This window comes from Penicillium roqueforti, assembly GCF_015533775.1.
Source record: "Penicillium roqueforti strain LCP96 04111 chromosome Unknown scaffold_19, whole genome shotgun sequence".
NCBI lineage: Eukaryota > Fungi > Ascomycota > Eurotiomycetes > Eurotiales > Aspergillaceae > Penicillium > Penicillium roqueforti.
The window spans coordinates 385,653-405,216 of NW_024067583.1; positions in this window are offsets into that span (position 1 = coordinate 385,653).

Sequence of the window (19,564 nt, forward strand, 5' to 3'; positions counted from 1 at the left end):
CTTTCTATATTAGATATAGCTATTTTAAATATATAGTTATACTATTTAGCTTATTAAATATACTAACTACCTTCTAAAGCTATATTTATATAATATTAGGTAAATTAATTAATATTATTTATATAATATATCTAAATAATATCTTAATATTTATATTTAATTATAAAAGCTATATTAAAGTACTATAATAGGTTTTTAAGTAATTAAGAAAAGTAGAGCTCTATATTAAATCTTCTAAATATACTTTCTATTAAAGGAAAGTTAAATTCCTAGGCTTTATTATAAATAGAGATAGGGTAAAAATAGACCTAGATTATATCTAAATTATCTAAGAATAGAAAGAGCCTTAAAGCTATTATAATATCTAAGTATTTTTAGGATTTTATAACTTCTATTAGTACTTTATTAAAGGATATTTATATATTTCCTTACCCCTAATATCTATATTAAAAGGGAGTAAAAATAGAAAGAAACTAGGCTAGGTTATACTAATTAATACTAAATTAATAGTATTTTATAATCTAAAAGAAGTATTTAAATCTATATCTCTCCTTTACTATTTTAATCCTAAGTAATCTATTTAATTAAAAACTAATATTTTAAATAAAAGAATAGGAAGTATTCTCTTATAACTAGACTTAGAAGGATAATAGTATCTAATTACCTTTTAGTTAAGAAAGTTCTTAGGTATAAAATTAAACTATATAATATTAGATTAAGAACTATTTACTATTATATACTCCTTTTAATACTAGAGATACTACCTTAATAGTAATAAATATACTATTAAAGTTCTTTTTAATTATATTAATTTATATATATTTATAATCTAATAGAAATTTAATAGAAGATAAGTATATTAGTATATATTTCTTATACCTTTTAACTTTATTATAAAGTATAGGCTAAGTAAGATAAATCCTATAGATAGACTATCTAAAATTCTAAATTTTAAGTAAGTAGCTCTAAGAATAGAATTAATAACCCTAATTTAAAATTAAATTATAGGTAAAGAGCTCTTAATCTAAAGTTAGATTAAAGATACTACTACTCTTATAATATAGGGAATTATAGGGATAAAAGATCTAGATATAGATTTAGAGTATAATCTAAGGGAATATAACTTAGAGTATATATTAGATAAATATAACTTATAATTTAGATTAGAGCTTAAGGCTATATAGGAAAGTCCTAGATCTAATATACCTATAGGGATAAATATAAAATATATTAGTATAGAATTAGATAATTAGTTTAAATAGAGAAAACTCTATAATAATCTAGATATACTATTTAGTATTAAGGATACTATAGGGATAGTTATCTAATCTATTAATATAGATACTAAAGATATTCTCTAATAGGTTACTAGGCTTTAATAAGAAGACTAAGAAATAATCTACTAAAAAGGGGATATTTTAGTCTAGAAATTAGGCCTAAAAGGCTAGGAAATCGATATAACTAGATTACTATAGTATTAGGAATATATATATATACCTAAAAAAGAAGGCTTATATATAAAGCTTTTATAATTATACTATAATAAACCTCTTATAGGGTATTTTAGTTATATAAGAATAGAGGAGCTACTAAAATATAACTACTATTAGGTAAATATATAAGAAGATATTAAAAAATATATTAAATCTTATAGAGTCTATTAAATTATATAAGTACTAAGGTATTGACCCTATAATAAGCTTAAATTATTACTAATTCTATTTAGGCCTTTTATTAAGTTATTAATAGATTTTATTATAGGATTATCTTAATTAATCTAGAAAGGTTAGATAATAGATACTATTCTAATTATTATAGATTACTTCTTAAAGTAGTATCTTTTCTTCCTAGTTTTAATTATAATAGATACTATAGAATTAGTTAAACTATTCTATTAAAAGGTTAAACTAAGATATAGACTATTTAATAGTATTATATTTAATTAGAGATCTATTTTTATAAGTAAGTTTTAGTTAAAACTATATTATCTCTCTAAAGTTAAACTCTAGTATTTAATAGTATTTTACCTATAAACTAATAGTTAAATAGAAAGGATAAACTAAACCCTTAAATATTATCTAAGGTATTTTATTAATAAGTAATAGAAATTATAGCTAATATTTCTTTATTTAGCTAAGTATACTTATAATAATATAGTTAATATAATTATAAATATATCTCTATTTTAGGTATTCCTAAGATTTAATTCTAATTTCTAAATTTATAGTAAGGATACCTATATTAAGAGAAAGGTACTAACTATATTATATAGATTTAAAAAACTAAATAAGCTCTATAGAAAGCTATAGATATTATAGTAAAAAGCTACTAAAGTATAGGTAAATTAGTATAATAAATATTATTAAATAATATCCTTTAAGAAGAATAACCTTATAATCCTATCTACTAAAAACCTATAGTTAAAAGAAGGAATTACTAAAAAGCTATCTCTTTAATAGATTAGACTATTTAGAATTTTAGAATATATTAGAAAGTAGGTATACTACCTCCTATTCCTAGATAAATATACTATAATTTATAATATTTTCCCTATCTCCTTCCTCTAACTATAAGAATAAAGAGAAGGGAAACTAAAATAACTACTATTATTAGAATTAGTAGATAATAATAAATAGGAGGTTAAAGAGTTTAAAGATAACTATATTTTTAAAGATAAATTATATTATCTAGTTAAATAGTAGGGCTAGCCTTCTAAATATAACTAATAGGTCCTAGAGAATATAATAATTAATATACCGAAACTTATTATAAAATATAAAAAGGTATAAAAGATATAAAAGAAATTAACCTAAGTAATATCTATACTAGGTTACTATTAAATTATTATAGCTATAATATCTAATTACTATAAGGAAAGATAGTTATATACTTCTTAAGTATTACCTCTATATCTAGATTATTAAGTAATTCTACTATCTTAGAGTAAATTTATTAGAATAAAATTATAGTATCTATCTAAGTAATAAGTAATTCCTCTAAATTTATAAGTTAGGATTACTCTAAGGCCTATACTATAAAGATATCTTAGGGATAAATAGTAGTATAAGTATCCTAGTTACCTATAGGATACTTAATAATAAAGGCTATATAGTTATTATAAATAGATTAAAAAGAAATATTAATAAAACTATTATAAGGAAGATTAGATTTATCTTAATACTTATAGTAGGAATATATATCCTACTTAAATTATAGTTTTTATAATATATTCTTATAAGGGTATTAAAAGCTATAATTAGATTGTAAACTATATCTATAATTACTTTAATAAACTTAGAAAGGAAAAGGAACTATACTTCTTTATTATCCTTATCTAATATACCTATAGCTACTCTAAGGGTCCTTCTAATTATTAACTAAAATTACTCTATCTAAGAAAGAACTACTAGTAACTAGAAACGATTTCCCTTAATACTAGTAGGAACCTAGTTTTAAGGTTAGTATAAGTACTATTAGAATATAGCTAAAATAGCTAAAAAGATATATTAAATTATATATATAATATACTTTCGAATAATATATATAAGATTTACTATATAGTATATTAATATAGTATTAGATTACTAAAGGGAAATAATAATTATTCTTATCCTTACCCTAATCTTAATTAGATACTTATATATATAAGAGATACTAGGCCTACTAATAAAGAATAGGGTTTATAATAGTTTTTTAATATATTCCTTTTAAACTAATAGTCTTTACTATTATATTAAGGATTTAGTATTATTATATAGGTAAAATAATTAGAAAAAAGGGTCTAAAGATTATAGAAAAGTAGAAGGAAAAGGGTAATAATTATACTATAACTATAATTACTTACTATAAATCTATTAAAGAAATATAATTATATCTTAAATAATAGCTATTATAAATATATTTCTTTATATAAATATCTATAAAGAATATAACTATAGAGACTAAATTTATACCTTTTTAAATCCCCTACTACTAGAAATCCTATATAAGAAGCTATTCTTAAATATTTTCTATATTATAGAAAAATATTAATATCCTATAGAATATAGTCTTTATAAAAATATATATATTCTAGTAGAGAATCGGTATAGGATCGAAAGCGAATTCTAGAAGTCTATATAATAACTCCTTATAGAGAAGATAATATATACCTATATATTATTAGTCTTAAAGAAATATAATACTTATATAGCTATCCTTTTAAAAGAAATATAAAATATAGAGTATATACCTTATTAGTTACCTTCTCTTTAAATTATTATATACTACCTTATCTTCTTTAATATATCTACTACTTTACTTTCTTTATTATAGAAACTCCCTAATATCTCCTTAATTCTTTATCCTTTTGTCCTTTAATATTTCTATTTATATATAGATAAGGATATCTATATAGGGAGGGGGAGATAATTGTAATAGATAAAGGTCTATATAAGAGGGAAATATATATAAACCTATATAGGCTTAGGAAGGAATATCTATATTATTATATATCTATTTTAATATTAATCTATAAGAGGTTTATCATATGAATATAGGTAGATAGATTTCCTTATAGTTTAGGACCCCCTAGGGGCCCCTCTGAGACTAGTAAGAATTAGTCTTAGCATACTATCAATACATTGTGTCCCCTCTATAAAGCCCTTTATATCTTACCCGGTTGATAGGCCGTATACCTGCATAACGTATACCTTTACAATAGATAAGGATATCTATATAAGGAGGGGGAGATAATTATAATAGATAAAGGTCTATATAAGAGGGAAATATATATAAACCTATATAGGCTTAGGAAGGAATATCTATATTATTATATATCTATTTCAATATTAATCTATGAGGGGTTTATTATATAAATATAGATAGATAGATTTCCTTATAGTTTAGGACCCCCTAGGGGCCCCTCTGAGACTAGTAAGAATTAGTCTTAGTATATCATTAATATATTATATTCCCTCTATAAAGCCCTTTATATCTTACCTAGTTAATAGGCTGTATACCTGTATAACGTATACCTTTATAGTTTTATATTTATAACTATTAGTAAGTCTATACTTAGTTACTATTAAAGAGATATAAGAATCCTAATATAATTAGAGTTTATAGTTTATAGTATCTTAGAGAATATAGATCCTAAGAAATGAGAAATGCTACTGATATACGAAAATTGCTACTATCACGTTGCCTACCATACTACTTTAGGTAAGTCTCCCGCTAGCCGCAATTTTCAACCAGCCTTTATAATTTATTATAGTATGATCGATCATATGATTAAAAACAAAAAAGCAAAAGTCACCTGATATAATCATATGACTTAGTCACGTGGCTTAGACATATGTTTGGATATATGTCTTGGTCATATGTTTTGGTCATATGTTTGGTCACATGTTTGGTCATATGACTTTAATAATGCGAATAGTAGGCAAAGATCATATGATCATATGACCAAGCATTATGGTCAAGTCATGTGATAATATCAGGTGACCAAAACAGGTGACCAAAATAGGCAACCAAAGTATATGAAGTCATATAGCCAAAACAGGTAACCAAAACATGTGACCAAGTCATGTGATTATGTCAGGTGATCTTTTGGTTTTGATCACATGGTAGACTATACCATAATAAATTACAAAGGCTGGTTGAAAATTATGGCTAGCAGGAGACTTACCTAAAGTAGTATGGTAGGTAACGTGATGGTAGTAATTTTCGTGTGTCAGTAGCATTTCTCCTAAGAAATTAGCTTACTTTCCCTATCTTATAAAGCTCCTAGTACTATTTTAGTTCTTCTTTAAGTTAAAATACTTCTTAGAGCTAAGATTAGTAGTAAATAATAATAATATTATTAATATAGAAAAAGATAATTATACTATTATAGATAAAGAGGTAGGGATCTTCTAGAATATATATAAAGCCTAGCTTTTTAAGAATATATATTATTTCTTATTATTATAGGTATAGTGATTTCTTAAGACTATAGAGTATTTTATAAAGCCTCTATATTATTCTACCTTCTTAAAACCCTTTAGATATTTAGGTATAAATAATATTATTAAAATCACTATTTAGAAATATATTTATAGTATTTATTTAAATTATACTAAGGTTAAATACTATAATAAGTATAAAGATAGCTTATACTATTTAGGCTACTAGGATAATAGTATACTTTTTATTAGAGTTAATATTCTATAAATTACTATAAATATAGATCTATACTTTTAGTTTTATATTTATAGGTAAAGACCTAGGTTAATAGTAGTACCTATATTATCTAATCTTAAGAATAGGGTTTTACTTTAAAAGTATTATATTATTTAATTAATTAGACCTCTAGTCCTATTACTATAAGAAATCTCTTATAGAATAGATAATTAAATATATCTTTCTATATATATAGTTTAGGAGGAAGGTTATCTTAGTAGTATTATAGTTTAAGGTATCCTAAGGATAGTATAGTTATAAAGGTAGAGAATATAGTAGTATAGTTATCTTTAGTATTATATATTAGATAACTTACTATATTATAATCTTTATATAGTTTCTACTTTTACTTTCTATAAATAATATTTAATAGAGTAATATCTCTATAAATAGTTCTTCTATACTACTATTATAAAAAGTTTCTTAATATCTATAGAAGAAAAGAAGGTTATAATTAGGAAATTACTTACTATATAGTTACTAGCTATATAGTAACTTATTATATAATTATATAGTAATCTTAGTTATAATAGACTAATCTATAAATTAGTCTATTAATTATAAGTCTTTATTAATACTTATATTCTCTTAATACTTAAATTTATACTTAGAATAGTTATTTAGAAGTAATAGGTAGATATATCTCTACTATTAATAGTATAACTACTAAGGGTAGTATTCCTAGTAGTATTATTAATTCCTCTATAATAAGAGATAGTAATCCTACTAGTATTATAGAGAGAGAAATATATTTATTTAATAGGAATAGAATATTAATTAAGCTTTATAAAAGTAGTAAAAGAAAAGATATATTTAGTATTAGTAATAGTATTATATACTTAATTTATAGATTTATTTTTAGGTAAAAACTATAAAGCCTATTTTTTAGATAAAAATATATTAATCTTCTATTAGTTAGCTTAACCCTATTTCTTATAATAAAGAAGTTTCTTCTAATATTACTATTACTTCTTTTTTTTCTTTATTTTATATTTCCTAAGTCTATATATTATTCTAGACTATTAATATTTATTAGAGGGCGGTAAAACTAGGCACAATGCTTCGTCTTATGCTCTCGAGGGGTTAAATGCTTAGTATTTAAACAGACAAATAACTAGGCGGTCAAAAACATGAGATCAAAGTATATATTCAGGTCTGAAATAGTTAATTTATCTGATCTGGAATAATCAATTTTGTCTAATCTGATATTCTATATAATCTAGGGCTTTCTTAAGTAAACATTGCGGATAGCTCGGTAAGTACTAAGATTAGATTAATCTTATAACTAACTAGATGATTTTATGATTTTTTGATTAGATAAAGTTATAACTTTTATTAGATAAATTTATAACTTTTATTAGATAATTTTATAACTTTAATTAGATAGAATAAAATAGGATAAAAAGTATAAAGTAAGTAAATAATTGAATAAAGAATATATATTCTAATATATCCCTTTAGATTTTAACCTTAATTAAAAGCTGTAATTATAGGATAAAAAGCTAATATAGATTAAATATTATTAAACTTAGTTATCTAATTAGATAATTATCTTAAATTTAGCTAATTTAGAAATTTAATATACTTTTAGGATAGAAGGTATTTTATTAATCTATTAGTAATTATATTATTTATCTAAATCTATTAGAGATATATATCTCTATTTCTTACCTTTTCTTATAATTAATATTAATTAATATCTATATAATATAATTTTATCTAATATAATAAATTAGGTTTAATTATTAGATTAATAATCTATTTATTATTATATAATAGTATTAGATTATTTTCTAGGTTAAATTTAATTAATCTAAGTAATTGTTTTATTTAAAATAGGTATTTTATAGCCTTAGAAAGGGTAATAAGTTCTACTTTAGTTATTAATATAGTAATAATTTATTATTTTCTTACTAACTAATTAATTAAACTACTAAAAAGGGTAAAAATAAAGCTTTAAAAGCTTTTTTATCTAATATTATTTATAAAACTAATATCTAATATTATATAGAAGATATATTTAGGATTATATAATCTATTAAATTTAATTAAATAATATCTTATCTTATAAAGGTATAATATTATTTATTCTATAGTAATTATATAGCTTCTTTTTAACTTAGTAAGCTATTAAGAAAGTATCTAATATATAAATATAATATCTAGGTATATTATTATTATAGTAAAACTAATTAATCTTACTAATAATTAGTAGTAATTAATTAATTATAGGTATATTTTATAATTAGGTAATATATTAGGTAATATATAAGTAAGATTCTTACTAAGAAGTAGGGTCTTTAGTAACTTCCTATTAATTAGATAAAATCTATAAAAGATCTTTTTAATATATATATTTTAATTTAACTATATCTTTTATTTTATCTAATTTCTAATTATATAAATTCTAATAAATTAGGATAATTTACTATAATCTTTTATTTTAAAGCTTTAATATAGGTAATTTTAGATAAATTTAATATATTTTTAGTATTTTAGGAAGTATATATTAAGAAGATTATTAATAAAGATTATTAATATAACCTTTCTATCTAAAAATAAGTATAAGTCTTCTAGGATTAGATAAAAGCCTATTTCTATAAGCTTTAATTTAATCGTTTCTTCTTATAAATAGGGTAAAATTTATAATTTATATAGAGCTTAATTTAGTTATAAAATATAACCTTATTATTAGTAACCTAATAGAAACTAGTAGTATAAATAGGGTAAAAGTAAGTTATTAAGAAAGGTCTTTACTATATCTATTTAAAAGGTTTCTAGATTAAAAGTAGTAGTTATTACTAATAGTATATATAGGATATAAGCTATTAGGGTTATAGCCCTAATATCTTCTTTATCTTTAATAATCTAAAGGTTACTATAAATATAGATTTATACCTTAAAATATATTAAAAACCTATTTTTATCTAATTTATATTTAAATATTTATTAGATTAAGAGAATTTAATACCTAAGGTAGGTATTCTATAGTATATCTCTATATTAATCTAAGTATAGTTATATTATATAATTAGCTTTCTTAGATATCTATATATTTATTTTATTTAATTTATTATATTTAACCTATATTATATAATATTATTCTACTTTATAAGTATAAAATTAAACTTTAGACTAATTATCTAATTCTTTTAATAAATTATTAATTAGTATTTTCTTTAGTTAAGATAATAATACTATTAAAAATACTTATAAATAGCTAAGAATTAGATTTATCTAATATTTCTTATTAGATAATCCTTTATTATTATTAGATAAAAATAGTCTCTTTAGGGATAAATTATTAATATTTAAATTATTAATTAATACTATTAGCCTATTATTATATAGTTTATTATTAGATTATATACTTTCTAATAGTATTAGGAACTAATCTCTAAGAATTTTATCTATTTTACTTTTATCTAATATTTCTAATTAATTACTAAGGATTTTATCTAATATTATCTCTACTTTAGGCTAATTAAGAACCTTAGGTATTAATTAGTCTTCTATTTTATTATTATATATTTTATTAACTATTTTATCTAATATATTAACTTCCTTAATAACCTTAATTTTATTAATTAACTAGTTAAATTTAGATTAAATTAGTATTAAAATCACTTTATTTATCTTATTTACTACTAGAATATTATTTTCCTATTCTTTTTCTAAGGTATAGAGACTTATTTTATTAAAAATAATATTATATATATATATAATCTTCTTAGATTAAGGTATCTATATATACTATATATTAGATATATTATATCCTATAAGATAATTAATCTATATATATATATACTTATTTTAAATAAGTATAGTATTAATAGGATTTAAATATATATCTTATAACTATATATCCTAATATTTAATAGAGATAGGATTAATATTATATATACTAAGGCTATTACTAGTTAATTAACTAATACTTATTATAGAGATAATATATTTGGTAAGCGAGCTACGCGTGTAACCGAGCTGCGCAGCCCAAAACACATAGTAAATGCAAGATATTCCATATTTATATCTTAACAACCATATATTCATCCTATCTCCCTATTTGTCGATAGTTATTGATAAGACTTCTTAGTACTATATATCAATCTCAAAGAGAGTAGAATACTATCTTACCATGATTTCAAATATTACCGAAAATTACGTCCCTAAAAGCTAGAAATATATATATCGTAGTTATAAAGCCATTTATTTTCCTAAAGTTCCCTAGATATACTAGATATCATATATATAGTACTATGCTATAAAGACAAGTCCCTATGAGCCACTGTTGTTGAGATATCAAGTTGTAATATATCGTATTTACTATGTGTTTTGGGCTGCGCAGCTCGGTTGCGCGCGCAGCTCACTTACCGAATATATTATCTAGTTTAATTACTTATTAAGTAGCTTATTTTAGATATAAATAATAGTATTAATTACCTTAGGCTATAAAAATATAGGTAAATTAGTATTAATAAGTATAGTATATACTATTATTAAGATTAAAGTACTATATCTCTTAGTATAGCTATTTTATTTAGGTTAATAAGGTAGGGTTATATAAACTTTAATTCCTTTTTCTTTATATTCTATTAGGAATAGGAGTAAATTCCTATCTCTATTATAGTATATAACCTTTAGTCTAATATTAAACTAATTATTTATAAATATAAACTTTATCTAAATTATATCTATTACCTAATCTTTATAGCTTAGATTAGATAAAATCTAATATTTAATTATAGGGTTAATTAGATAAAAGATATATTTATAGTAGTTATATATCTTAGTTATATAAATTAAGTCCTAATAGACTACTTTAAATAGTTAATCCCTAATTATTATTAGTTAATAAGATATCTACCTTTCTACCTTAGAAATTAAGTATATTTTAATATTTATAACCACTTTTTTAAGGTATTTAAGTACTTACTTATTTAGATAGCTTAAATAAATATACTATAGGTTATATAATCCTTTTAACGTATTCGGTAAGCGAGCTGCGCGCGTAACCGAGCTACGCAGCCCAAAACACATAGTAAATGCGATATATTACAACTTGATATCTTAACAACAGTGGCTCGTAGGGACTTGTCTTTATGGTATAGTACTATATATATGATATCTAGTATATCTAGGGAACTTTAGGAAAATAAATGGCTTTATAACTACGATATATATATTTCTAGCTTTTAGGGACGTAATTTTCGGTAATATTTGAAATCATGGTAAGATAGTATTCTACTCTCTTTGAAATTGATATATAGTACTAAGAAGTCTTATTAATAACTATTGATAAACAGGGAGATAGGATGAACATATGGTTATTAAGATATAAATGTGGAATATCTTGCATTTACTATATGTTTTGGGCTGCGCAGCTCGGTTGCGCGCGCAGCTCGCTTACTGAATACATTATTAGATATAGATTAGATAATTATATTATATTTAATATATTTAGCGATATTATATAATTAATAAAATTAGATAAATAGTTAGTTTCTATATTAATCTAATTATTTAATTTTAGTTAATTAAGTATATTTTATTACTATTAGATAAAAATTAGGTTAGATATCTTTTTAACCTTATAAATAAGGCTTCCTTTATTACTTTTAAGATAACCTTTTTATCTATTATACTATATACCTACTTTTTCTACTAGACTAATAGAGATTAAGTTTAGATAAAAGCTTAGGGAATAGGCTATATTTATTAATTTAAATACTATTTAATTAGATAACTTAATAGATTATACTAAAATAGTCCTAAAACCTTTAATTTTAGTAATTATATCTCTTATAGAGATATAAGATAAATTCTATATATAATTAATAAATTTAATTATATTATTATATAGGTATATATCTAATCCTATATTAAATACCTATAGATTTTATAAGTTATATATTATCTAAGTTTATATTATTTAACTACTAAACTATATTATTATTATTATTAATTTCTTTTAGTCTAGTTTAGTTTTTTAGTCTAAATTATACTTTTTTAGGGTATTTTTATATATATAATTAAATCCTTTATATTAATAGGCCTTTTTAAATTATTCTTTTATATTAGGTAATACTATCTACCTATTTAGTTATATTTTAGGATTAATATATTAGTAGTTATTAAATATATAGTTTCTTTATTTAGGGTCTTCTTAATAAGGGTATTATAGATTATATATTAAATTTATCTAATCTTTCTATTAGTTTTTACTACTTTAGTTATAACCCTAAAAGGTAGTATAAGTAACCTTTATTACTATCTTTAATAGGTTTAGATAAATAGAATTATAGTATTTTTTAAGTAACTAATAGAAATCAGGTATTTTACTACTTAATTCTCTAATTATTATTAGATAATTAGTCTAATATTTAGTAAAATATAGGAATAATAATCTAATAGCTTTAAGAAAGTTATATAAAGTATATAATTTAGTAGCTTTAGTAATTTCTATTTAGAATACTTCTATATAGATATTCTCCTAATTTATAAGCTATTTTTTAATTAATTAATTATATAATAGTCCTTATTATAAAGTAATATAATTCACAAGCAAGTGGCCACTATAAGCGAGTGGCCACCCTACCCAAAAACATATCTATGAATTAGGACTTAGTTAGTTCAACTACCTACTATACCACTAATATACTCTTAATCCTCTATAAAGTCAGTAGAGCAAAAGGGTAGGATCTTATTAGCTATCTAAGCTTTAAAGAATTAAGAATTTACTAGTATTTCTCTTACTACTTATACTTTTAATATACCACGTTTAATACTTCGGTACTACCTTAATAGTATATAATACCGCGCGATTTCTTATACTAACTCTACTAAATTAACTATAATTAAAGAGGAATCTCTTTAAAAATAGATAATCTCTATAGATTCTTATAGATTAGCCCTCTAGCCCTCTATAGTATAAGAAATAGTAGATCTTCTTCTTAAATAATATAGAACTACCCTAGTTATTTTAGTTAGCGAAAATTAGGTTATAAATTTTATTAACTAGTATCCTACCCTCTTATCCTAATTCTTAAGATATTATAATTATAAGTATATAAAATATAAAGACCTAAGGATTATTAGAGAGTAGTTTAATCTAGTTTAAAAAACTATTCTTTAGTATAAAATCGATCTAGATAATATTTATAACTTTAATAAGATAGGTTTTACTATAGAATTAACTATAATAATAAGGGTTATAATAAGAAGTAAATACTATAGTTAAAGATTACTTTTATAATCTAGAAATTATAAGTAGGTAACTATAATTAAATATATAAATATAGTAGGGTAGACCTTCTCTCTATATATTATTTTTAAAGGTAAGGTCTTTATTAAATCTTAGTTTAATAGTCTTTCTAATAATTAGTAATTTAAAGTTAGTCTAAATAGTTAGATATCTAATAAAATTAGACTTTACTAGCTTTAGAAACTCTTTATTCCTTCTACTTTATTATATATAAAAGAGAGGTATTAACTTTTAGTATTTAATAGCTATAAAAGCTATTTAATCCCTTAATTTAACTAAATTTATAAGGAAAACGATATTATACTAATTTATATACTACTATATTCCTCTTACCTTTTATAACTACTTAATATCGGCTATTTTATAGTCTTAAAATAATTATATAGTTAGTTAATTAAAATAAAAATATAGTAAAGGATTAACTATATTAATAAACTTAACTTTCTTAAAGTATATCCCTTTATATAAATTAAAGCTTTTAAATTATAGATAATTAAAAATAGCTTCTTAATAGCTAGTTTAGTACCTTTTTTATTTAATTAAGTACTTTTAAAGCTAAATATTTATCTTTAAATACTAACCCCTCCCTTTAACTAGAGTAGTAATTTAAGCTAGAATTTTACCCTAAAAACCCTATTTAATAGTAAAGATCTATATTAATAGGCTTTATTAATTAAAGCTTTACTTTATACCTAATCTTAAAGCCTAATAAGCCCTTCTAAATATATATTAAACTAACTTATTAAGGGCTACTAGCTTATAATATAATCTACCGCTTTTCTTAAGAAAGAAGTAAGCGATTTATATATTAAAAATAAGAAGAAGAAGTAAAAGTAGACCTAATCTAAATAGTAGATACCTACTATAAAGGGTCTTTTAGTCTAAGAAGCTTCTAAAATAATTACTAGGTTAGTAGAAGTATTAGAAATACCCCTAGACCCTCTAAGTAGAAGCACTTAATTAGGGTTAGAACTATATCTATAGGCTGTATTAAGGTATAGTAGGTATAGAAAGATAGGGTATAAGATTAATAGGTATCTAGATAAATGATTCTTTTTAGTTTAATTAATTTAATAGTATTATAGTTAAAATAAATGTATTTAAAAACTAGATTATTGATTAGGGTAGCTACTTACTTATAGTAGCCAATCGCTTATAAATTATATTATACTATTATTATATTATATAATACTTTCTAGATTTATTAGTTAGTATATAAATATTATATAATATAAATAGGGTATCTTAACTAGTAATAGTATTACTAACTAGTTATCTATTATTAATTAAAAGTAATCCTATAATTATATAGAATAGAGCTTAAGCCCTATTATCTATTATCTTAAATTATTTATAGTTAATTTTATATTCTTATCTTAATTCTTACTAGAGAGCTAGTTAATAGTTATTTAGATTAACTATTACTTTACCTTAGGTAAAAGTCTTAGTAAAGATAGGATAAATAGGTTTATTTAATATTAAAAGGATTATTATTTCTTCTAAGTTAATATATTCCTATAATCTATAGCTAATAGTAATTAATCTAATATATATATACTAGATTAGCTAATTAGATTACTAACTTAGGATAATTATAGGCTTCGCTTCTATTATAGTGGTAAAATCGGATAGAAGAGAGATTAGATAAAATAAAGATTAGATAAAAGATTATTAATAGTAGTCTTAACTCTTAGATAAAAGGGTTAGGCCGGGCTTATAACTATTAGAGGGTGGTAAAACTAGGTATAATACTTTATCTTATACTCTTAAGGGGTTAAATACTTAGTATTTAAATAGATAAATAACTAGGTAGTCAAAAATATAAGATTAAAGTATATATTTAGGTCTAAAATAGTCAATTTATCTAATCTAGAATAATCAATTTTATCTAATCTGATATTCTATATAATCTAGGGCTTTCTTAAGTAAATATTATAGATAGCTTAGTAAGTACTAAGATTAGATTGATCTTATAACTAACTAGATGATTTTATGATTTTTTGATTAGATAAAGTCATAACTTTTATTAGATAAATTTATGACTTTTATTAGATAATTTCATAACTTTAATTAGATAGAATAAAATAGGATAAATAGTGTAAAGTAAGTAAACAATTAAATGAAGAACATATATTCTAATAATATTATATTAACCTAGTAAATTACTTACTTTAATTCTATATTTAGTTTATCTTTATTAAGTATTTCTATAAAATTAATAACCTAAATCCTTAATAGCTCTATTAGGTAATTTATAAAGTTAAGATTTTTATTAAAGGTAGTATCTTAAATATATTTATAGCTATTTATATATAGGAACTATACCTTTTAAATTGACGGAAAAACGGTGGTAAGGCGAATGTATATATAGCAGAAAAATCTCAATCAATTCTCTAACTCTCTAAAACTGACAATAGTCCTAAAATATGATAATCTAATAGATAACTTAGTAATCAAAATAAATAAAACAAAATGAAAGGATATTTTTTAGGTAAAAAACTATAGGACTAGTTTTTTAGGTAGAAAACCTTCTAAGTTAGTTTTTCTATAGAAAAACTAGCCTAGTCAGTTATATAACCTAACTATATTAGGGATAAAAAATAATAGTATTTATCCTAGATTCTAATATACCCCCTAGCTTTTAAAGTAATTATAATTTAGAGCTTTAAGAGCTATCTTAGTTAATAAAATTCTCTTTAATATCTACTTTTATAACTAATTAGATAACTAATCTTAGATATTCTAAGTAATTCCCTAAACTATTCTTATTTCTAGTAGGATAAAGCTTTTATTAGACTATTAGTAGGTATTTCTATAGTTAGAATCTAATCTATATTAACCTATCTAGTATTAACTTCTTATTTTAACTAGTATCTATTAATATCTATATAGTAAAGCTTTATATATATTAATACTCTTTCCTTTATTAATAAATTAATAGTCTATTAGTTATTATATATAATTAAGAGTATATATAAGGGTTTAAATCTAAGTATATAAAGGACTTAGTATTACTATTAGACTATTTTTCTAGCTTTAGTAAGTACTAGAAGCTTAGTTTTAGTAGTTAAAGTAGTAACTATCTTTTATTTAAATACTTTTTAATTAATTAGATTACTATAAAGTTTATAAATATATCCTTCTAAACTTTTCTAGTCTTTATTATTACTAAATAATATATTACTAATAAAAACTATTAATTTAACTACTAATTATATTATTAATATCTTACTTATTAGGTTATTTCTTCTAATCTTATATTTAATAGTCTAAAACCTAGTCTAATATAGGTATTAGATAATATAGTTAATAGTATTAATATATTTAGGACTAGGGTTTAGTAAAAATTTAGCTACTTTTCTAATTACTTTTATTATATCTAGTCTTAAGATAGTAGTTATATACTATATAGATCTAACTTTAGTCTAATATCTATAAATCTAGCTTAGTATAGTAATTCTATTAAATAGTTCTAATAGCTTAATACTTATTAGAGAATTAACTTTTTAACTAGTAATTAGATTATATTTTAATACTATACTTTTAATATAGCTATCTTAGTATAGTTAAAGCTTCTTCTAGTCTCTATCTTATAAAATATAGATATTAAGAAACTAGCTAGTATCTAGCTTATATAGTTCCTAGTATTTTTTTATTTATTAATCTAAATATATTACTTAGTTAATATACTTTAGATAGTTAATAATAATAATATTATTAATATAGAAGAAAATAATAATACTAATTATTATAAAAATATAGGGATCTTTTAGTATTAGAATTAATCCTAGTTTAATAAGGATATATATTACTTCTTATTACTATAGCCTAAGTACTATTCTTAGACTATATAATACTTTATATAGTATCTAGTATTTATTTAAAATTTTAAATCCTAGTAGGTAATATATATATACTTTACTTTATAGGATTAAGTTTAAAAATATATTAACTATATCTTATTATTTTATATTAAGGTTAAATACTATTATAAGTATAAAGATAGCTTTTATAGTTTTAACTACTAGTATAGTAGCTCTTTTCTTATCTATTATTATCTATTAAAGATCTCCTTATATATAGATCTATACTTTAAACTTTTTAAGTATACTATCTATATTAAATTTATATATAAAAACCTACTTTAGGGATAATATCTATATACCTTTTATATTTAATATTAGGACCTAAGAGAAGGTTTCTTTTCTTTATAAGGTTTTAATTTTAAATTCTACTACTACTTTAAATTCTTTTATATAAGTATAGTTTTTTAATTCTACTTAATTTTATAATAGTAGAGGAAGCTAATCTTTATAAGGTCTTTCTTTTCTTTTAAACCTCTTATTTATCCTAATTAAAAATATATAAATTAATTTAGGTAACTCTTCTTCTTCTAATATTATATATACCTTATAATCTATTTCTTCCTTCTTCTTTCTAAATCTAGTCCTAGTAATAATATTAGTAGGGTCGATTCTATCTAATCTTAGTCTCCTATAATCTAGTTAGGCTAATAAGGATTAAGATAAAGATATCTCTTCTTATAGTATTAGGGTCTATTTAAGCTTATATTATAATTAAAGCTTACTCTTTAAGATAAGATTATTATAATTATTCTTATTTCCTATTTATACCTCTCCCTTAGATTTAATCGATAGTATTACTTAGATAGGATCTAGTATTACTTAGATAGGATCTAGTATTATTAATATAGTATTTCTTACCTATCTCTATATTTCTAATAATAATAATAATAGAATTAGTCTTAGTAATAGTAATAGTAATATTAATAGAAAGAAAGATTAGTTTAATAATCTTAATAAGTTTAGTAATAATAAAGCTTATAAAGGTAGTAATATTAGTAAAGGGATATCTACTAGGAAGGATCCTAGTATATACTCTCTTACCTAAACCCTTAGTTTATTTAATATTAGAGTTAGTAGTAAATTAGATAATTCCTTTTAGATAGTAATAGGTATTTACTATTTCCTACTTTCTTCTTCTTATAACTCTCTCTCTCTATTATCTCTCTATTAATTATTATTATAATTATTTTAATAATTATCCTTATTATCTATCTATTAGTTATTCCTATATAGATTAATACCTTACTAGGTATACTTAGTATTATTATAGAGAGCTATTCTAGTAACTAATAGTAGTATTTATATTTAACTTCTTAGCTTAGCCTAAGCTTAGTCTATTATTAATACTATAGGCTAATATATTTCTTCTATACTATTAGTTATTATACTAATTATATCTTTAAATTTTAGTTTCTTTAATAATTTATATTATTAAGATTTATTAAATATAGTATCCTTTATAATATTAACTTTTCTATTCTTACTACCTTTATATAAGAACTAAATTCTATATAGGTTCTTTAATATATACCCTACTAGATAGCTAATTTCTATATAAGGTACTATCTTTTTAGATTAGATATATTTAGAATTAATAATTTATAAGTATATTAAATACCTATATATCCTAAGGTTTAATAGATTAATCTTCTAATACTTAATCCTATTAAGTATAGTAAGTTTTATAAGTTCTAACTATAGTATAATCTATTAGTCTTCGATCTTTATTAGAACCCTATTTATAATATATATTACTATATATACTACTTCTATTTATATAGTTTTTAGAAGATTAGTATTATTAATAAAGGTTCTTACTATTTTAATAATTATCCTTCCTAATCTTTCTATAAATCTATTTATTTCTAATAGATCTAGTAGTAAGTATTTAATAATATATCCTTTAGCTTTAACTATATTTTCTACCTTATTACTTATACTCTATTTATTATTATAGTAGAAAACTCTAATCCTAATATTTAGCTAATTCTTAATTAAAGTAATAAATTTCCTAACTACTATTTAATAGTTATTCTTCTTAATATATATAAATATAAAGTAGTATTTAATTCTATTAAGATAAAAATATATTAACTAAATATATCTATTCTATACTAGCTAATTCTATATTAGATTAAAATATATATATCCTAATATACTATATATTATATTAATTTTTCTCTAAGATATCTACTTTAGTATATCTACTAGTTAGTAAGCTTTATATACCTAA